Here is a 22,132-nt window from a genome sequence, read left to right on the forward strand (position 1 = left end):
TATATATCGGGTCGGCAACCTTTCACAAGTGGTGTGCCGGGTCTTCATTTATTCACTCTAAATGTATTACTGGCACGCGAAACCTTAAATTAATGTTTTTCAGAAGGTCTCTGTAGTTATATAATATATAGACATAGAAACTAGTGTTGTAAAATAAACAAGGTTTTCAAAATGTTTAAGAAGCTTCATTTAAAATTAAATTAAAATGTTGATCTTATGCCGCCGGCCTGCTCAACCCGCTGCTGGTCTGGGGTTCTGTTCCACTAGGCCGGCAGTGGGGTGTGTGGGGCTGGCGGCCAGGACCCCAGCCCAGCAGTGGGCTGAGCTGCTCAGCCCACTGCTGCTGAGGGGTTCCATCCACCAGCTCTTGCCAGCCGGGATCCCGGCTGTCGGACCCACTCACCCCGCTGCTGGTCTGGGGTCCCAGCCCTGGCCACATACAGCGGGCACCTACCTTCTCCCTGGTTCTGCCCCGTTCTCTTCCTCTCTCTGCACTGAGCTGAGGGTGGGAGTGGACCGAGCACAGGGCTGGGGGTGAAGGGTCTGGCCAGGAGCTAGAATGAGGGAGGGGGCTCAGGGTTGGGGCAAGAGGTCTAGGTGTGGGGGCACTTACCTGGGCAGCTCCCATTTGGTGCAGGAGCTCCTGTTTGGTGCTCAGGGTGGGGGTGGGGATGTGCGGGGTGCATGGGATGGCGGGGGGGGTACAAGAGTCAGGGCAGAGGACTGGGGGAATGTGAGGGGGGTGCAGGTGTCAGGGCGGGGGGGGTTGGGTATGTGTGGGGGTGTCAGAGTCAGGGCTGGGGTCGTGGGGGGGTGAAGGAGTAAACAGAGGGCTGGGTGTGTATGAGGGAGGTACAGGGCCCAGGGCAGGGGCCTGGGGTATGTATGAGGGAGGTACAGGGCTCAGGGCAGGGGCCTGGGTGACTGCCCCCCGCAAATCCCCAATGCCCCCCGCTCCTTGTCCCCTGACTACCCCCTCCTGGGACCCCTGCCCCAACTGCCCCCCAGGACCGTATCTAAGCATCCCTGTTCTTGTCCCCTGACTACCTCCCTAGGAGCCTACTCCCTACCTGTCCCCTGACTGCCGCAACCCTTATCCACACCCCCACCCCCTGACAGGACCCCCAGAACTCCTGACCCATACAACCTGCCCCCTGCTCCCTGCCTGCCGCAACCCCTCTCCACACCCCTGACTCATCCAACCCCCCGAGCTCCTTGGCCCCTGACTGCCCCCCTAGGAGCCTATCCCCTACATGTTCCCTGACTGCCCCAACCCTTATCCACCCCACCCCCCCCCCGAGACAGACTCCTGGACTCCCATGCCCCATCCCACCACTCATCACCCCCTGACAGGACCCCCAGAACTCCCAACCCATACAATCCTCCACACCCCTTCCTCCTGACAGCCCCCTCCAGAACTCCTGACTTATTCACCCCCCCAGCTCCTTGTCCCTTGACCACCCCCTCCAGAGACCCCCCCACCCTAACTGCTCCCCCTCCCGGACCCTCCTTGCTCCCTGACCCCTATCCAGCTCCCACCCCCTGACAGACCCCGGAATTCCCATGCCCTATCCATCCCCTGCTCCCTGTCTGCTGCCTCCAGAGACCTCCCGCCCCTAGCCACCCCCTCCCGGGATCCCACCCCCTATCCAACCAACCCTGCTCCCTGTCCTGATTGCCTCCAACCCCCCTCCCCCGGCCCCAGACCGCTTACCATGAGCCTCCAAGCAGAGCCAGCCTATGCTGCCCCGCGGGAGCGCGCAGCCCCAGCCCCAGCGCTATGCATGTGGCGTCAGGGATCCAGGAGAGGGGAGAAGGCGAGGGAGGGGCTGGCGGCTTGCTGCGCTCGGCCCGGTGCTGCAGCCCGGGAGTGCGGACCCTGCGCTTGCTGTGCTGGCAGGATTTTTAATGCCACCCTGGAGTCCTGGCAGGCAGCCGCGTGCCATTAAAGATCAGCTCCCGTGACGTCTTTGGCACGCGGTGGCCGACCCCTGACCTAGTGTCTGTGTTGCTCCATGAGGGAAATAACTACTGACACCGTGTGGCCACACAGGGTAATGCACACAGCATTTCCTGCATGGAGCAACAGTGACACCCTGTGGCCACGCGGGGTAGTGCACCGAGCATTTCCCTCATGGAGCAACAGTGACACCGGGTGGCCACGCCAAGTAATGCACAGAGCATTTCCTGCATGGAGCAAGAGTGACACCGTGTGGCCACGCCGAGTAATGCAGAGAGCATTTCCCTCAAGGATGGTCACCCAGGGAAATGCACAGTTGCTCCATGAAGGAAATGCTTTGTGGAGTAGTCAGAGTGCCCACCCACTGTCTCCCTTGCTCCATGAGATAAGTCCTCTGTGCATTCTCCCAAGAGGCCACCCACTGACACTGCTGCTCCATGAGGGAAATAGTTTGTGCATTAACCCCGAGTGGCCCCTCGTTGTCACTGTCCCTTGATGACGGGAAATGATTTGTGCATTACCTGGATTGGCCACCCAGTTTTAATCTTGCTCCGGGTGGGAAATACTTAGTGACACCAGGTGGCCACTCGAGGTAATGCACCCAGCATCTTCTTCAGTGCATTTCAGCCTGCCCCCCCACCGGGACCCATTCAACATCCTTCAACCTGCTCTGGCGTCCCCAGACTTGCCAGGACTCGACTCACCCCACCCCAATCTGCTGCCTGCACGTGGCCCTCCAATCCATCCCATCTGTTCCCCATCTCAGGGCACCCCAACATCCTCCATGATACCCCTTCCTTACACCCCAACCCCAATTGGCTCCAACCTATTTCTCCATTGCTGGGCCCCACTTCCCCAGCACTGCACTTCCCCATGCCACCCACAGCGAGCCACGTTTCCCCCTCTAATTACTGTTGCTTTTCCCAGCCACACTGGGGCCTTTCAACCCCCCTCCAATCTGCCCTTACTTGCCAAGGCTTCTGAATCCCACATTCCTGCAGTACAGCTTGGGAACCCTACACCTCTCTACCTCGCAGTGCAGTCCCCACCCCCAGATATCATATGACTAAGCCACTGATGCATGGACCCCAAATTGCTTACTGAACATGTCCATTGATCAGCCCCGTGGAGTGCTGTTTCCCTTCCTAAGACATGGGCAGGCGTGCTAGGCGTGCATCCCCACAGGTTAGGTCTCAGGAGCCATGAAGAATTAGGAGGGGACAAAAATTCTGCAGGGTAGTGGATAGTGGAGTGGAGTAGTGACTGTCAGTGTTGACTCAGCCTCTGTTCATTGAGTCTGGCGGATGTAGATAGGACTGGAGAGGGAGGCAGGGATGAGGGCAAGATTAAACACAGCAATAGAGCTCTGTGTAGTGATAGTTCTTGCTTGGCTTTATTAACTTGCACAGGAATTATCCAGGAGGCCTTGCCGTGGGAAAATATGGCAGAAGTGGACCTGAGCAGCGTGGACATCCTTCTAAGGAGACATGAATAGTCCTCAGCTTTCTGACTGCTGCATAACTGGCAGTAAGTGGTCAGTGCTTTCAATTCCTCTTCTGTACTCTCTGTAGTTTTCTTCACAGACCACGTGGTTCCTTATTGGGTACGGGGCTCTGTGGGATTAAGGCTGGGGAGGGGCCAGAGTCTGCTGTGCAGAGTGACTCTGTCGGGTGTCATTGCAAGGGCTGCTTTCTACTTGTAGTGCTAAATCTGTAATAGGAAGATGGTTGAAGGCGGAGCCCAGCTGTGTGGGAGGTGAAAAGAAGAGCCTAGGAGACATTGCCCACTGAGATGGTAACTTGTTTTATCCCCTGGTTTTAGTGCCAAGGAAAAAGATGTCATGTGTGAGAGTCTACAGCCCTCGTGATGAAAAGCGAGCGAGAGTGATGAGACTGCGAGCGTGGTTGGTGCCAGGCAGGAGTTGTCCATCTGGGAGCAGAACAGCCGCTACTGTCACTGAGATAAGTATTTCTTTTGCTGAGGATTCTGCTCTTCCAGGTAGGGACACCTCATTAGGTGGGGCTGGGTTTGTAAGAAAAGGCTCCTGAGTGGCTGTCATTATGAGGGAGACAAGGTCCCCATTTTCAGGGGCTGGTCAGTTCTTTGGCCAGTAGTGGTGTGTCATCTGCAGCGGAAGGTTAGATCCCTGCAGATGACTGCAGGTGGTGTGTTTCTTGCCTTTCTCCTGTGTTTCTCTCTTCGTTCTCTATGGTTTTGGCCAACACTCACGCTCTTCCTGTCTTTGCCTCTCCTTGTGCTGTCTTCCTTCATAGGACACAGGCAGGCATGCTCAGAGTGTATCCCCACGGCCCATGTATCAGGAGCCATGAAGAAGTAGAAGGGGACAAAAATAATGCAGAGCAGTGGGCACGAGAGTGGAGCGGTGACTGTCAGTGTTAACCCGGTCTCTGTTCATCGAGTGGGGCTGATGTTGATGGGACTGGAGAGGGAGGCAGGGATGAAGGCAAGATTTCACATGCCATTAGAGCTTTGTGTAGTGCTGGCTCTCACTTGGCTTTTTGCAGCTGCTCTTGCAGAGGGATTGTCCAGGAGTCCCAGCAGGAGGAGAAACTGGCAGAGGTGGATCTGAGCAGCCTGGACGTTCTTCTAAGCAGATGTGAACAGTCCTCAGCTTTCTGCATTCTGAACACCTGTCTCTGAGTAAGAGGTCAGTGCTTTCAATTCCTTATCTGTACTCACTGTAGTATTCTTCACAGGCTGTGTTCTTCCTCATTGGGTATGGGGCTGTGAGAGAGTGCCTCTGGGGAGGGGCCAGAGTCTGGTGTTCAGAGTGATTATTTCTTTGCCTTTACAAGGGGTGCATTTTAGTGGTCATGCTAAATGTGTAATGGGGGAGAGATTTGGGGGCTGAGCCCTGCCGTGTGGGAGAGGGGAAAAGAATAGCCTGTGTGACGTTGCCCACTGAGATCGTAATTTATTTGTTTTTTCTACTTGTGCTGTGTTTAGTACCAAGGCAGAAAAAATCACGCGTCAGTCTACTGCCCTCATGCGATGGAAAGCGAGCGAGAGCGACTAGACCGTAAGCATTGTTGGTGCAAGGCAGGAGCCGTCCAGTTGGGACTGGAGCAGTCTCTGTTGTCAGTGAGAAAAGAGTCTGGTTTGATCAGGGCTCTGCTCACGGCCCACCTGGCTCCAGGTAGGGACAGCCTGTTAGCTGGTTCCTGACCAGGTGTGCTTACAAGGTTGAGAAGGTCCCCAATTTGAGGGGCTGATCATTTCTCTGTTCACAAGCATGTGTCCTCTGCAGGAGAAGGTTGGATCCAGGGGGATGAATCCAGCTGGTGAGTTTCTTGCCTTCGTCTCGTGTTTCTTTTTCTGTCTGTCTCTTTCCTAGTGTGTTGGCCAACGCTCTCTCTCTCTCTCTCTCTGTCTCTGTCCTTGCCTCTCCTTGTGCTGTCTCCCTTCATAGGACACGGACAGGAGTGCTAGGTGTGCATCCCCACAGGCTAGGTCTCGGCAGCTATGAACAAGTAGGAGGGGATGAAAATCATGCGGGGCAGTGGGCGCTAGAGTGGAATAGAGACTGTTGGTGTTGACTCGGTTACTGTTCATCAAGTGGGGCTGATGTAGATTGGATGGGAGAGGGAGGCAGGGATGAGGGCAAGATTTCAAGCACCAATAGAGCTTTGTGTAGTGATGGTTTCTACTTGGGTGTTGCAGCTTCTGTTGCAGAGGAATCATTCGGGAGCCCTGGCCCAAGGAGAAACTGCTGGACGTGGATCTGAGCAGCCTGGACATCCTTCTAAAGAGATGTGAACAGTCCTTAGCTTTCTGCCTCCCACATAACTGGCTGTGAGTAAGAGGTCAGTGCTTTGAATTCCTCATCTGTACTCACTGTAATTTTCTTCACAGGCCGTGTGCTTCCTCATTGAAAACGGTGCTCTGTGGGATTCAGATGAGGGAAAGGCACAAGTCTCCTGTGCAGAGTGAGTATTTTGGATGTAGGTGCAATGGGTTGCTTTTTAGTTGTAGTGCTAAAGCTGTAATGGGAGAAGGGTTGAGGGTGGAGCCCTGAGGTGCGGTAGATGCGAGAAAAAGAACCTATGCACACTGCAGACATGCTAACCAGTTTGGTTTTCCTCCTGTTGCTGGTTTTAGTACCAAAGGAAAAGGAGTGGAGGGTCAGAATCCGCTCCCGTCCTGCGATGGAAAGCAAGTGAGAGCTGGGAGACTACAAGCATTGTTTATGCCAGTCAAGAGCCATCCAACTGGGAGTGGAGCAACTGTCACCATCAGTGAGATAAGTGTCTCATTAAGTGAGGGCTCTGCTCACTGCCCACTTGCCTCTAGGTACAAATGCCCCATTAGCTGGGGCTGGGTTTGTAACAAAGTGTTCGTGACTAGCTGTGCTTACGAGGGAGACAAGGTCCCCATTTTCAGAGTCTGCTAATTTCTCTGTCCACAAGCTCTGTGTCCTCTGCAGAAAAGGTTGGATCCAGGATAATGATTCCAGGTGGCGAGTTGCTTGCCTTCCTCTTATGTTTCCCCCTCTCTCTCCTCTAGTGTGTTGGCCAGCGCTCTCTCTGTCAGTCTGTCCTTGCCTCTTGTTGTGCTGTCTCTGTTCATGGCACACGGGCAGGTGTGACTAGGTGTGCACCCCACAGGCTCTGTCTTGGGAGCCATGAAGAAGTAGGAGGGGATGAAACTCTCATGTGTGGCAGTGGGCACAAGACTGGATCGGTGACAGTCGGTGTTGATGCCGTCTTTGTTCACTGAATGGGGCCCATGTAGATGGGATGGGAGAGGGAGGCAGAGATTAGGGCAAGATTTGATGCACCTTCAGAGCTTTGTGTAATGCTGGGTCATGCATGGCTTTTGCAGCTGCACTGGCAGAGGAATTGTCCTGGAGCCCTACCCGGAGGAGAGACTCTCAGAAGTGGACCTGATCAGCCTGAACATCCTTCTTAGCAGACATAAACAGTTCTCAGTTTTCTCCCTCCCGCATACTTGACTGTGAGTAAGAGGTCAGTGCTTTTAATTCATCATCTATACTCTCTGTATTATTCTTCACATGCTGTGTCCTTACTCGTTGGGTATGGGTCTTTGTGGGATTAAGGCTGGGGAAGGGACCAGAGTCACAGTAGCCAACTTCCCCTGGGTAAATGAGGACCCTGACTTTCACAATAAGCCAAAAATCAAGCTAATCCCATTTCAAAACAAGCCAATACCTAAGAACGCAACACTCAGTGACTAGATCTCCCCTGGTGTGCAGTCTGGGACTGCGGTGGGCCCACTGTGCACCCCTCTCTTGCCATTTTTGCACCTCTGTGCTCCCGATTGCCGGGAGCCAATCAAAAAAAAATGAAGAAGCTACAATGAGCAACAACTTACAAGCCAACAAGCAACTCACAAGTCAATTAAGCCAACCCCTCGCCCCAATTTCTGTATTTCATTTCCAGCCTTTGCGACATTTGCATGGTTGGGCCATTTCTTGGCTTTTTTAAGAAAAGGGGTGAATTTTCCATGGCCTCCGCCATCCCCTTATAGCCGCCCCTTCGCCACACCATGTTCCATCTGACTGGGATAGGTCGCAAGTAAGGGTTCACTTCAAATCTCAAAAAATCCAAGTAGAAATCATTGTGGGGGAATTTCCTGTGACTAAGAGAAACGGAAGCTCAATCCTTAAACGGGGGTCGCTCAGCCACAGGCACAGAAAGGCTCCGCTAGCTTAAGCTTGCGAGGGATAAGACCTTACACCTTGGTTACAGGGCTGTCATTTTGCCGGGTGTGTCTGTCACAGAGTGTAGGGGAGTGCGGCCCTGCACCCCTCTTCCTGGGACTGAGTGACTCTCAGCCAGCCAGTAAAACGGAAAGTTTATTGGACAATAGGAATGCAGGTTACAGCAGAGCTTGTAGGCACCGCCAGGACCCCTCAATCAAGTCCTTCTGGGGCTCAGGAAGCTTAGTCCCCTGAATTCCAACCACCCAGCCCAAAACTGAAACTAAACTCAACTCCCTCCAGCCGGCCCCTTCCTTTGTCCAGCTTCCTTGGCAAAGGTGCTGACACACCTCCCTGCTCCCTGGGTCAGGTTACAGGCTTAGGTCTTGGTCCCTCACCTAAAGTAATCCCTGGCTCTTCCATCCCCCACTCAGACAGTCCCTACTCCATCACAGTGTCAAAGTGGCTTGTGGCTTAATTTGCTTGGCAAAGGAGACCCAAACCTTACAGGGAGGTCCTGAAGCCAGGGGTGTTCCAATGGGGCAGAGCGAAAAGCGCTGTAAAGGAGAGACCTCCGTTCCCTCAGAAGTGGGTGGTCTTGTTGCCCAGCAAGTGCCACTGGCCCAAGAGGAGTTAGAAAGGGGAGACCTGCACCTTTGTCACAGGGAGAGGTCAACGGCCCGGGGCATTTTAAAGGCTAGGTCCTAAGGAGCTCAAAGCCACAGAAACCTTGGGATGTTCTGAGTGTAATGTAATACCTCATTGTAAGGTGACAGGGCCAGAATGAGTTGATTGACTCACAAACTGACCTGACCCATGGCCGAACGTTAAAAACTGGTTAGGAAGATCTGTAAATGAATGGAGGTTTGAAATGCAGCCTGCATTGTTAGAGATCAAAGGGTAAATGTTACCTCAGGTCTTGTCATGTAACCAGACAAGTCTTGTCTATTGCTATAGCTTCGATTTGAAGATCAAAAAAAGGAATATTAACATTTAGGAAGACACTGGAGTGAAATAGTGTTGTTGTTGTCTATATCAGGGGTCAGCAACTTTTCACAAGCAGTGTGCCAAGTCTTCATTTATTCACTCTAATTTAAGGTTTCGCGTGCTGGTAATGCATTTTAATGTTTTTTAGAAGGTCTCTCTCTTTCTATATATTTTATTGTAAAATAAACAAGGTTTTCAAAATGTTTAAGAAGCTTCATTTAAAATGAAATTAAAATGTTGATCTTACGGCGCCAGCTCGCTCAGCCTGCTGCTGGTCTGCGGTTCTGTTCACCTAGGCTGGCAGCAGGCTGTGCGGGGCCACTGGCCGGGACCCCAGATGAGCAGTGGTCTGTGTCAGGGCGGCTGCTGGGACCCTAGACTCGCAGTGGGCTGAGTGGGGCCGGTGGCCAGGACCCCAGACCAGCGGCTCAGCCCGCTGACGCTCAGGGGTTCCATCCACCGGCTCCTGCCAGCTGGGATCCTGGCTGCCGGACCCACTCAGCCCGCTGCTGGTCTGGGGTCCCAGCCCTGCGCACATACAATGGAAACCTACCTTCTCCCTGGTTCTGGCCTATTCTCTTCCTCTGTGTGCACTGAGCTGAGGGCTGGGAGTGAAGGGTCTGGCCAGGAGCTAGAATGAGGGACAGGGCTCAGGGTTGGGGCAGGAGGTTTTGGGTGTGGGGGTACTTACCTGGGCAGCTCCCATATGATGCGAGGGGTGCAGGTGGGAATGTGGGGGGGGGCAGGAGCTCCCATTTGGTGCTCGGGGTGGGGGTGTGCCAGAGTCAGGGCTGGGGTCGTGGTTGGGTGAAGTAGTCAACAGAGGGCTGGGTGTGTGTGAGGTAGGTACAGAACCCAGGGCAGGGGCCTGGGGGTGTGTAGGTGGGCAGGGCTCAGGGCACAGGGCTGGGTGACTGCCCCCCTCAGAATCCCCAACCCCCCCTCCTTGTCCCCTGACTACCCCCTCCTGGGACACCTGCCCCTAACTGCCCCCTATCCCCTATCTAAGCGTCCCTGCTTCTTGTCCCGACTGCCCCCCTAGGAGCCTACCCCCTACCTGTCCCCTGACTGACCCAACCCCTATCCACACCCCCTGACAGGACCCACAGAACTCCCAACTCATACATCCCTCCCCCTGGTCCCTGCCTGCCGCAACCCCTCCACACCCCTGCCTCATGACAGCTCCCCCCCCAAAAACTCCTGACTCATCTAACCCCCCGAGCTCCTTGTCCCCTGACCACCCCCTCCAGAGACCCCCCCCACCCTAACTGCCCCCCCGGACCCTCCTTGCTCCCTGCCCGCTGACTTCCTTGACCCCCTATACAGCCCCCACCCCCTGACAGACCCTGGAATTCCCATGCCCCATCCACCCCCCTGCTCCCTGTATGCCGCCTGCAGAGACCCCTGCCCCTAGCCAGTCCCCCCCCCCGGGATACCACCCCCTATCCAACCAACCCTGTCCTCTGACTGCCCCCACCCCTTAACCAACCCGCCCGGCCCCAGACCCCTTACCATGAGTCTCCAAGCAGAGCCAGCCTATGCTGCCTCGTAGGAGCGCACAGCCCTGCCCCTCAGAATGCTGCATGCGCGGTGACAGGGCTCCGGACAGCGGGGAGCGTCTTTCCCTCCCCGCAGAGCCAAACGCTGCCCCACGGGAGCGCACAGCCCCAGCCCCAGAGCTAGGCATGTGGCGGCAGGGATCCAGGAGAGGGGAGAAGGCGAGGGAGGGGCTGGCGGCTTGCTGCGCTCGGCCCGGTGCTGCAGCCCGGGAGTGCGGACCCTGCGCTTGCTGTGCTGGCAGGATTTTTAATGCCACCCTGGAGTCCTGGCAGGCAGCCGCGTGCCATTAAAGATCAGCTCCCGTGACGTCTTTGGCACGCGGTGGCCGACCCCTGACCTAGTGTCTCTGTTGCTCCATGAGGGAAATAACTACTGACACCGTGTGGCCACACAGGGTAATGCACAGAGCATTTCCTGCATGGAGCAACAGTGACACCCTGTGGCCACGCGGGGTAGTGCACCGAGCATTTCTTGCAGGGAGCGAGAGTGACACCGGGTGGCCACGCCGAGTAATGCACAGAGCATTTCCTGCAAGGAGCAACAGTGACACCCTGTGGCCACGCCGGGTAATGCACAGAGCATTTTGTGCATAGAACAACAGTGACACCATGTGGCCATGCAGGGTAATGCACAGTTGCTCCACGAAGGAAATGCTTTGTGCAGTAGCCAGAGTGCTCACCCAGTGTGTGTCTTGCTCCATGAGATAAATGTTCTGTGCATTCCCCCAAGAGGCCACCCACTGACACTGCTGCTCCATGAGGGAAATGCTCTGTGCATTAACCCCAGTGGCCCCTCATTGTCACTGTCCCTTGATGAGGGAAATGGTTTGTGCATTATCTGGATTGGCCACCTGGTTTCACTCTTGCTCCCGGAGGAAAATACTTAGTGACACCAGGTGGCCATTCAAGGTATGCGCACACAGCATCTCATTCAGTGCATTCCAGCCTCCCCCCACTGGGACCCATTTAACTTCCTCCAACCTGCTCCTGCATCCCCAGACTTGCCAGCACTCCGATTGCCCCACCCCAATCTGCCCCCTGCACGTGGCCCTCCAATCCACCCCATCTGTTCCCCATCTCAGGGCACCCCACCATCCTCCATGACACCCAATCCCTACACCCCAACTGGCTCCAATCCATTTCTCCATTGCTGGACCCCACTTCCACAGCACCGCATTTCCCCATGCCACCCAGGTTTCCCTCTCCAATTCCTGTTACCCTTCCCAGCTACACTGGGGCCTTTAAACCCCCCTCCACCCTGCCCTTACTCTCCAAGGCCTATGAATCCCACATTCCCTCATTACAGCTTGGGAACCCTAAACCCCTCTACCATACAGTGCAGCCCTCACCCCAGATATCATATGACTAAGCCACTGATGCACGAACCCCAGATTGCCTACTGAATGTGTCCATTGATCATCCACATGGACTGACTCTCTCTTTTCCTTTCCTTGTGCTGTCTCCCTTCCTAGGACATGGGCAGGTGTGCTAGGTGTGCAGTCCCAAAAGCTGTGTATCGGGAGCCATGAAGAAGTAGGAGGGGACAAAAATCCTGCAGGGTAGTGGATAGTGGAGTAGAGCATGTGATGGGGCAAGGCCAGATGGCTACAGTAAAGTACTGAGAAACTGGTATGTTAGCCCCAGGCTAAACAAATCCCTAGTACCCTGGTAACCAAATGGCAGTTGCTCCAGGTTAATCAAGGCACCTGGGGCCAATTAAGATCTTTCTAGAAGGCAGTAGAGATAGCTACTTTAATTAGACCACCTGCAGCCAATCAAGACAGGCTAATCAGGGCACCTGGGTTAAAAAAAGGAGCTCACGCCAGTCAGGCAGGGAGGAGCCAGAGGAGAAGGAGCATGTGTGAAGAGATGGGAGCAAGAAGGCAAGGAGCTGAGTGAGAGAGTGTATTGCTGGAGGATTGAGGAGGACAAGCGTTATCAGATACCAGGAGGAAGGTCCTGTGGTGAGGATAAAGAAGGTGTTTGGAGGAGGCCATGGGGAAGTAACCCAGGGAGTTGTAGCTGTCATGCAGCTGGTACAGGAGGACTATAGACAGTTGTGATCCACAGGGCCCTGGGCTGGAACCCGGAGTAGAGGGTGGGCCCGGGTTCCTCCCAAACCTCCCCAACTCCTGATCAGACACAGGAGGAGCTGACCCAGACTGTGGGTTCCACAAGAGGGGAAGATCAGTGAGGTGAACAATCCGCCAATAAGTGCAGGACCCACTAAGGTAGAGGAGGAACTTTGTCACAAACAGTTATTGTTGGTGTTGACTCAGTCTCTGTTCATCGAGTGGGGCAGATGTACGTGGGACTGCAGAGGGAGGTAGGGATGAGGGCAAGATTAAACACAGCAATAGAGCTCTGTGTAGTGATAGTTCTTGCTTGGCTTTATTAGTTTGCAGAGGAATCATCCAGGAGCCCTCACCGGGCGAGAATATGGCAGAAGTGGACCTGAGAAGCCTGGACATCCTTTTAAGGAGACATGAATAGTTCTCAGCTTTCTGAATAACTGGCTGTGAGTCAGAGGTCAGTGCTTTCAATTCCTCATCTGTTCTCGCTGTATTTCTCTTTATAGGCCCTGTGCTTCCTCACTGGGTACAGAGCAATGTGATGTTAAGGCTGGGGAAGGGGCAATAGTCTCCTGAGCAAAATTGACTATTTTGGGTGCAGTTACAATCAGTCCCTTCTAGTTGCAGGTGTAAAGTGCCAATGGGAGATGGGTTGAGGGCAGAACTGTGGGATACGGGAGCTGTGAAATGAGAAGACTACGTGACCTTGCAGAAGGAGATAACTTGTTGTTTTTCCCCCCCTTCTGCTGGGTTTAGTACCAAGGAAAAAGAAGACACATGTCAGACTGCTGCCCTCATGCGATGGACAGTGATGAAGAGTGATGGGAACTTGAGAATTACTCAATGACACAAAAAAGCCATCCATCTGGGAGTGGAACAGACATCACTGTCTCTGAGATGAGTGTTTTGGTGAGGGTTCTTCTCAAGGCCCACCTGGCTCCAGATAGAGACGCCCTGTTAGCTGTGCCTGGATTTGTGTTTTAAAAAAAAAATCCTGAAGAGCTGTGGTTACAAGGGAGACAAGGTCCCCCTTTTCGGGGCTGGTCATTTCTCTGTTCACAAGCAGTGTGTCCTCCGCAGCAGAAGGTTGGATCCAGGGAGATGGCTCCAGCTGGTGAGTTTCTTGCCTTCCTCCCATGTTTCTCTTGCTGTCTGTCTCTTCTCTAGTGTGTTGGCCAACACTCTCTCTTTCTCTCTCTGTCTCTGTTCTTGCCTCTCCTTGTGCCTTTTCCCTTCATAGGACACAGGCAGCTGTGCTAGGTGTGCATCCCCACAGGCTAGGTCTCGAGAGCTATGAACAAGTAGGAGGGGATGAAAATCATGCAGGATAGTGGGTGCGAGAGTGGAGGCAGGTACTGGAAGATGTTGTGCACCTAGACTGTTTTTGGCAGTGATGGCTCTTCCATAGGTCATTAGCTGTTCTTGCGGAGGGCTGCTCCAGGCCAGCGGAGCAGCCCCAGACAGAGTAGGAGCATCTGGAGGAAGCAGACGTACCCAATCTAGTTGTTTTGCTTTGCAGTGGAGCCAAGGAGCGATCTTGTAATGTTGGAGGAGCAGGTGCGTGTTTTTGTGAAATGATATTTCTCTATCCAGTATCTGCAGAGTGAGGTGCCTCATGGAGGGCAAAGAGATGCTTCTCCTATCCCTGGGATGGGTCCTGGGGAAGGTCCAGCTCTGCCTGTGGCTGGTAGTGGTCTGGGATTGTCCCTTTCCTGGAGGGCTGTAGCTTCTTAGGAGTGATGAGCATTTTAGGCCCTGGGTGGGCTGGAGAGGAATAGAGAAGGGGGCCCCAATGGGCAGCAGCCCGTGGTGTGTGTGTGTGTGCCCATTTTTCTTCCATGCCCCAGTGCTGGCCTAGCTTACAAGTGTTCTCTCTTTCTCTTTTTCAGTTCCTACTGAGATTGGTCTCTGCCACAGGTTGGCCAGTCTCCCATCAGACCAAAGAAGTAGTGGCCACCCTGAGCCCATCCCTAGTGACGAAAGCCGGACAGTAATCTGCAGAGTAAGAGCAAATGGAAATTTTCTGAAGTTCAGTATTGAGGGAGGGCTGCAAACACTCTTCTCAGTGGAGAGAATTTGTGAGTATGGGGAAGGCCCCTGAGGAAAGGCCTCTGCATTTCACAGGGACACAATAAGCTCAGGGGAATCCTTTGTGCCCTGTCAAGGGGTTGTCAGGTGCTATGGAGTCTTCCTGAAATGCAGTAACCCTTTGTGGAGAGCCAGGAAGGTGACTACAGGTGCTGAGTTTGCCTCCTTCCTGTGTGTGTATCTCTGCTCTCATATGTTGGCCAACATGCTCTCTGTGTGTCTGCCTCTCCTTGTACTGTCTGCTTGCATATAACATGGGCAATGGTTCATGCTCGCTGGCTTGGTCTGGAGAGTCTGTATTCCACTGGGGCATTGGGAGGAGGAAGAGAAGCATGGTGGGTTTTAGATCCTCCATTGGTAGTGGTGTGGGGTGACTGTGGGAGTTGACTCTGACTCTGTTCATCAAGTGGGGCGTACAGTGGATGGGAGAGGGATGGCGGCATCTCAGACACCAATAGAACTTGGGGCAGTGATGGCTCCTGCTTGGGTTACATGTTGTTGTCCTTGGCAGAGGGATCATCCAGGAGCCGCAGCTAGAGGAGAAACTAGAAGAAATGAACCTGAGCAGCCTGGACATCCTTGTAAGCAGAGATGAACAGTCCTCAGCTTTCTGCCTTCCACATAACTGGCTGTGAGTAAGTGGTCAGTGCTTGGAATTCCTCATCTGTTCTCACTCCAGTTTTGTGCAGAGGCTCTGAACATCCTCGTTGAATGTGGTGCTTTGTGGGATTAAAGCTGGAGAAGGGACCAGAGTCTCAGTTGTCAACTTTCACTAGGTAAATAAGCACCCCAACTTTCATAGTAAGCCAAAAATCAAGCTAATCCCATTTCAAAACAATTCCAAAGCAAGCCAATCCCTTGGAACCCCAACACTGTGCGACTAAATCTCCCATTGCAAGTCATCAGAGACTGTGGTGAGCCCCCTGTACACCCCTGACTCTTTCCCCTGCGTGCCCCCAATTGCTGGGAGCCGACCAAAAAAAAAAGCAGTCAGAAACTACAGCAAACAACAACCTACAAGCCAAAAACTAGCCAACAAGCAATTTGCAAGCCAATTAGGCCAAAAACATGACCAATTTCTGTATATTTTTCTGCAGGTTTGGCATTTCTGACCAGAGTCTGCTATGCAGAGTGAGTATTTCAGGTGTCATTGCAAGGGGCATTTTCTACTTTTAGTCCTAAAGATGTAATGGAAATATGGTTGAGGGCGGAGGCCTACCGTGTCGGGGAGGTGAAAAGAAGAGCCTACAAGACATTGCCTCCTGAGAGGGTAGGGTATTTTTTTCCCCTTGTGGTGGGTTTAGTTGCAAAGGAAAAGAAGTCACGCGTCAGAGTCCACTGTCCTCATGCGATGGAAGGGGAGCAAGAGCGCTGAGACAGCGAGGATTGTTGATGCCGCGCAAAAGCCATCCATCTGGGAGTGGAACAGCCATCACTATCAGTGAGAAGTGTCTGGTTTGGTGGTTTCTCTGCTCACAGCCCGCCTCGCTCCTGGTAGGGGTGCCCTGTTAGCTAGGGCTGAGTTTGTAAGAAAAGGTTCCTGACTAGTGGTTATGAGGGAGACAAGGTCCCCATTTTCAGAAGCTGCTCAGTTCTCTGGCCAGGGGTGGTGTGTCCTCTGCAGCAGAAAGTTGGATCCAGGAGGAGGACTGCAAATTGCTTGCCTTCCTCCCACGTTTTTATGTCTCTCTCCTCTAATGTGTTGGCCAATACACACTCTGTCTCTCTCTGTCTCTGTCTCTCTCTCCTTGCCTCACCTTCTGCTGTCTCCCTTTGTAGCACACAGGCAGATGTGGTAGGTGTGAAAGCTGGCTGACGCCCCTTAATAGTTAACAAGCGGCCAGTAAGGGGGGATGGGGGAGTAAGTACTGCTCATGGACACAATAGCTTGCATTTTTTCACTATCTCTTTTGCTCTGCCTCAAGGCAAGAAGATCCTGCTCCTAACCAGTTAGTTCTACTTAGATAAGGGAAACATGAGACTTTACACTTACCAATCAAGTATTAACACGCAAGGGTCTTTGTCTGAATGTGTATAAAAGGTGTGTGAAATTTGTGTAAGACAGAGTCTTTTGTACCAAGGTACAGGCTCTCCTTTTTCTGCAGAATAAAGCATTTTTCCTTATCCCTGTCAGGCTGTTAATTGGCTTTCAGCTAGGCAGACCTGATATTTCAGTAAGAGTTTCTGGCGACTCCAGATGGGACTCTCCTAGCTCGGACATTGGACTGCAGACGGCTGCAGTGAACTAGGAGCGGTGCCACTGGGGTGCTTAACCCCTCTTCTTCACTCCTCCACAATCCCTGGGGTTCGTGATCCGATAAGGTGAGCCCTAATAGGATAAGGAAATACTATCTGGTTCTGGTTAGAGGCGGGCCTGTTATCTGGTTCTGCTCTGTATACATTTGGACATTAGGAGTGTGGGCGGAACTGAACCTCTCGTTCGTAATTCCTCGGAGTGGAAGCCATGCGTGTGAGGAAGCTCTGAGGTTGTATTGAGATCCTTCTGTCCCGTCCCCTGTAGCGGTCAGCGTAATAGAAGTAGAAAAACCTGGATTAGACTGTAATTTCCTCTGTGCTCTGTGTAATTCTCTTTTCTGTTTAAGTGTCAGCAGACAGATGGATGGGTCTCTAGGTAAAATCTTCTAAAGGGGTTTGGATTGTATGTTAAGTAAATGGCCTTTGCCCTATGGGCCATGTGTTTTTGTCCGGGTGGCAAGCCTCATGAAGGAGGACTCGGGTAGTCTTGTGAGTAAGAATGTTTAAGCGAATAGACCAGGAGGGGTGGGGGCTAGTTGAGAAGCCCACCCTCCTAGCTAAACTGGTAGTGGAACAAGTTGGTGCCCATGGAAGGGACGGTTCAGCGAGAAAAGCAGGATCGGGCCCAGGCGGGCAGGCAACAGACAGAGATTGAAAAACAGATTGGAAATTCTGAGGGTATAGTGGAAGGAGGGAGTAAGTAAGTGTAAGCATGGGGATTTCAAATACCCAGGACAATATCTTGAAATGGTGATTTACGTTGATAAAAGTGGCTGTTGGGAGACAAGCAAGTGATTTAAGGAAGACTGAGAAGTTAACTCTGTAGTTGCTGGAGGGAACAGCAGTTGAACTTTGTAAAAATGGTAAAGAAAAAAAGGTTTTTGGTGTCTGTGAAATGTTTGTAAATAAATTCAGGCAAAGAAATTATTGGATTGCAATCATTTGGCTTGGCTATGAACAATTTAGTTAAATTAGCTGAAAAATGTATATAGTTTAATGTAATTGAAAACCTGGGCTGCTTATGAAATAAATACAAGAAAATATGGGGTAATTCCTCTGTTTTGCCTGAAATCAAGAAGGGTATTTGTATATTTAAGTAATGATTGACTGCCCCGAAGGGGCAGACCTGTTTTTTTGTCTTTCAGATAATCAGAGAAAACTGATGCCAGCTGAACAGCATTCAACATATCATGCATTTACTGGTACAATAGAAATTATGTTTTGAGTTCTATGTTCTGTCTTGTGGTGTTTGTCTCCTGGCCGGAATTGTTCTGTTTAGTGTTTTCATGGGATTGTCTGGTTTGAAATCAGGCAGAGGGGTTGGATTGGAATGCAGACATTGATTTTATTCAATCTGAAATACAAAGTGTTTGGATAAATCAGGCAAATGTGATATACTAAAGTCTAACACATTTGCTTAAGTAAAAAACAAAAACAAAAACGAACTTCATTGGCCAAATCTTTTAATTAAAAATTGTTGTTAAAATTTGCATACCAACAGTTTTTGGAAGCAAGGACAAGAAGGGTTAACCCACTCCTCATATTGTACATGGGATCCTTCTGGCTACCTCAGATTTCTAGCCAGAGGGCTGGGGAGGGTGGGAAGCTATTGGACTAGAGGTTGAATTGAATGAACTCCTCAAAAGTGGGTGTGCTTATCCTGTCTTGTTGCTCCAAAGCTCTGTAATAAGGTTATTTTACTGGAAGGGTATATGTGGCATACATTGAATAATAAGACTAATATACTGTATAATAGCAATGTGTATGTGTTCATGGTTGGGAAAAAGGTTTATGAGTGAAGAGTGGAAGTTTCCTTTGTAGGTTAAATGAAGCCAAGAAGGAAAAAGAACACAATGAATTAACTGGGAAAAATAATAGCCAGCATGCTTAGTCCAAATGTAAGACACTGGCCCCACTCAAGGACACTGCTCACAGGTAAGGCTTGGCTGACAACCAAGAAAAGGGGGGGCTTGAATGAGCCCAAGCAGCTATGAGATCTGCTAAATACTGCCGGGCACTAATGAAATGTTAAGTTTCTTTTATCACAGGTAAAGAAGTGCTATCGAAAGACTCTAGCAGCCCTGCCACTCCTTGGAAACAGGAGACTGGATGTATGTAAAGGTCCACCAATGAAAGACTCCCCTGGCTCCATGCTGGAATGGCCCTTTCCAAGTCCTGTTAATCACCAATACTGCCCTGAAGTGCCAAGGATTGACTGCCTGGACCCATGCTTCTCACTGCAAAAAGACCCCTCCACCGTGGGAGGATTCTTCTAATGATGAGTAGCCTATTTCTCCTTCTAGCTCTGCTGTGCCTTCTGGACAGCAAGGAAAAAGGACAACCTCTCCTTTGTCCAGTGACAGATCTACTGTGCCTTTGGATTTTTCTAGAAGAAGCAAAGCCATTACAGGCTGATATGCTAGTAACCTCTCTCCTATAGGATGCTGAGCCATGCTTGCTTCAGGAAAGAAGGAGGAACACTTGCTCCACTGAAATTGCCAAAGTCCAGGAATTCCTTACTAGAAAGGACATTAAGAACTGACCCTGGTGAAGAAACAAAGAATTATACACTTGCAGGAAGAAATTTGTGGGACCCATTCTTGGGAATGTGGTATTGATTGGATGTTGGGGTTTATTCTACAGGCCACACCCTGTGTTTTGTATAAGTCCTTTAGCATGTGTTGCTCTCCCTAATTGGATTTTAAATGACAAGTACCAAAGGCACCTTGTTGCCACTGCGTCTGCCATCTCCTCCATCACACTATTACCCCTGTAATACATCCAAATACAGACAGTGCTATATATCTGATAAATCCAATGGCCAAGGCCTTCACACTTAAGTGATTTATTTAAAGATTGTTTATATGGGATATCCTGGAATTGAAAAAAAATTTTTTTTCAAACAAACAATTGAGTGGAAAAAGAATGGGTCAGTGGAAATAGAAATATATGATATCACTACAAATGAACTGCAAGAATCTGTAATTGAAATTGATGCATTCCATAGTGAAGTAGATATGATGGCTGTTCCTGGAGTTTGCAATGTGTTAGCCATGAGACCCTCTTCTATGTATTTGGTCACCCAATGGGTGAATAATCAAACAAATACCCAGAGAGTTTGTTCTTCTACAAGAAATTTCACCTGTATAGAAATTATTTCATTACTAATAATGTAACCTGTACCTTATCGCAATACACCCCCTCCTATGCAATTAATGTTAGTGCCTCTTAAAAGTACCTGAGATTAGTTAAATAACAGATATGGTATAGTACTACATCAAAGAGAAATGTATTAGGATATTGATGGACTGTGATTAATACAACACTAGGGACTGTTAAGTTTACATTGCCCTTATCTAGTTTCCAGATCATCTGTACATACTGAAATTGCTCACAAATGCCTGCCATTAGATTAGCACAACAGAGGGCCTGGGTTATTTCCTCTGGAAGAAGAGGGACTTGACTGTTTCCCTATGGGATGGAGCCAATAGTGCAGCAGCAGTTTGGAATATTTTTAAGAACCAAGAACATGATGACAAATTGGGCCAACTAGAGAAGGCCACTGGCGTTATTATTGAGGCTCAGCTAACCCAAGTACAGGCTGGATGGAGTTGGGTATGTCTACACTGTGGGATTATTCTGATTTTACAGAAACTGGTTTTTTAAAACAGATTGTATAAAGTCGGGTGCTCGTGGCCACACTAAGCACATTAATTTGGCGGTGTGCGTCCATGTACCGAGGATAGCTTCGATTTCCGGACCGTTGCACTGTGGGTAGCTATCTCATAGTTCCTGCAGTCTCCCCTGCCCATTGGAATTCTGGGTTGAGATCCCAATGCAGAAACAGTGTCACAGGAGAATTTGGGTAAATGTTGTCACTCAATCCTTCCTCTATGAAAGCAACAGCAGAAAATCATTTTGTGCCCTTTTTCCCTGGATTGCCCTGGCAGATGCCATAGCATGGCAACCATGGAGCCCGTTTAGCCTTTTGTCACTGTCGCCGTATGTGTACTGGATGCCACTGACAGATGCGGTACTGCAGTGGTACACAGCAGCATTCATTTGCCTTTGCAACGTAGCAGAGATGGTTTCCAGCTATAGCACCATCTGCAATTTAAAATTGGTGATGAGATGATGGTTATCAGTCATTTTGCACTGTTTGCAATTGGAAATTGGCGATGATGGTTATCAATCCTTTTGTACCATCTGCTGCTGTCATGGTGTAGTAAGAGGAGGCCCTAAGATATAAACCTTGGTCTCAGAGGCCCGGTATGAGGCCTGAGGCCTGAACTAAACTAATGGTCAAGGCTTTGCTAACATAAAGCAAAGTTAAGCTGTGAGCCAGAGGCAGGCCCTGCTCTCTGCAGCTGGCAAGAAAAGGGCTGATATTGCATAAACATATATCCACATAGTGTATTGAAGTATAAACATGGTACCAGGACACTCGAATACTGTACATTCCACACAGATAACAAGGAACAGACTGACCCATCCCAATGACAGGGGCAAAAGGGTAATGTGATGGATAGAGTTGTTTTGTTCGAACCAACATGTACAAGGTGAGAGGCAGCACCTTACTGCATAGAGGGGTTGTACCTGGCTATGTGGAGGGGTTGCACCTCAATACATCAGGAGTGATGTGTAACTTGTTTGTACCTGTATATAAGAATGCATCCCTGGGGCAGTGTCTTTGTCCAGCTGAGGGGGCAGTGGAAAGTCCTGCCACTGACTGAGCTGAGTCCATTGCCAGGGGGCACATATTCATAGTATGCCCTGAGTTAGACTAAGAAATGTACAGGGAACTATCATTGTGCTTTGTTTGACAATAAATCTGGCTGACGTGCTTTCGTACCTTACTTGACTCTGTGGTCATTGGGGTTTCTCATTGGGTCTGCTGTGTCAGCTATCTTCAAAGAGCTGGGACAGCACACAGAGGGAACACACGCATGCAGCCGAGTGATATCAACATTGAACAGAGCAGAGCACCACACGGGTAGCATCTGACAACACATCGGTGCTCTTGGCTGGCCTCGCTGAGGTCGGCCAGGGACGCATGGACAAAAATGGGAATGATTCCCCAGGTCTTTCCCTTCTTTATGTTTTGTCTAAAAATAGAGTCAGTGCTGCCTAGAATATGGGGCAAGTGTACTAGAGAACCAGAGAGCATAGCTGCTCTGGGTCAGAGTCCCAGAGATCCTGCAGAAATGATGAGCTGCATGCCATTCTATGGGGTGCTCCTGCAACAACCCCACCCATTGCTTCCCTTGTCCCCCAGCCCTCCTGGGCTACGGTGGCAGTGTCCCCCCATTTGTGTGATGCAGTAATAAAGAATGCAGGAATAAGAAACACTGACCTTTTTAGTGAGAGAAAATGAGGGGGAGGCAGCCTCCAGCTGCTGTGATAGTCCAGGCAGGACATTAAAGGGTGGGGAGGAAGAGGAGCGCAGAGAGGAGCACTAACCCTAATCCAACATGGCAATATTGATTTCAGCACTAATCCCCTCATCGGGGTGGAGTACAGAAATTGGTTT

At 50.9% G+C, this 22,132-nt stretch overlaps 2 long non-coding RNA genes across 4 annotated transcripts in view; both read left to right on the forward strand.

Moving 5' to 3' along the window:
- LOC127037591 (uncharacterized) overlaps window positions 1-15,840 on the forward strand; it is a 37,361-nt gene extending 21,521 nt beyond the window's left edge. The window contains exons 1-5 of one of the 3 annotated variants that reach the window (XR_007770424.1): window positions 12,690-12,715; window positions 13,015-13,815; window positions 14,148-14,260; window positions 14,858-14,981; window positions 15,444-15,840. This is a non-coding gene — a long non-coding RNA (uncharacterized LOC127037591). Of the gene's footprint in view, window positions 1-12,689; window positions 12,716-13,014; window positions 13,816-14,147; window positions 14,261-14,857; window positions 14,982-15,443 lie in introns of those variants that run through there. The other 2 variants (XR_007770425.1, XR_007770426.1) reach the window with 2 other exon arrangements.
- A 14-nt stretch (window positions 15,841-15,854) lies between these two features.
- On the forward strand, window positions 15,855-18,598 carry LOC127037592 (uncharacterized). The gene is made up of 3 exons (XR_007770427.1): window positions 15,855-16,387; window positions 16,481-16,668; window positions 17,748-18,598. It is a non-coding gene; the product is annotated as an uncharacterized LOC127037592 (long non-coding RNA).
- Window positions 18,599-22,132: the final 3,534 nt, after the last annotated feature.

The sequence above is a fragment of the Gopherus flavomarginatus genome, chromosome 19 (assembly GCF_025201925.1).
Source record: "Gopherus flavomarginatus isolate rGopFla2 chromosome 19, rGopFla2.mat.asm, whole genome shotgun sequence".
In the NCBI taxonomy this organism is placed as follows: domain Eukaryota; kingdom Metazoa; phylum Chordata; order Testudines; family Testudinidae; genus Gopherus; species Gopherus flavomarginatus.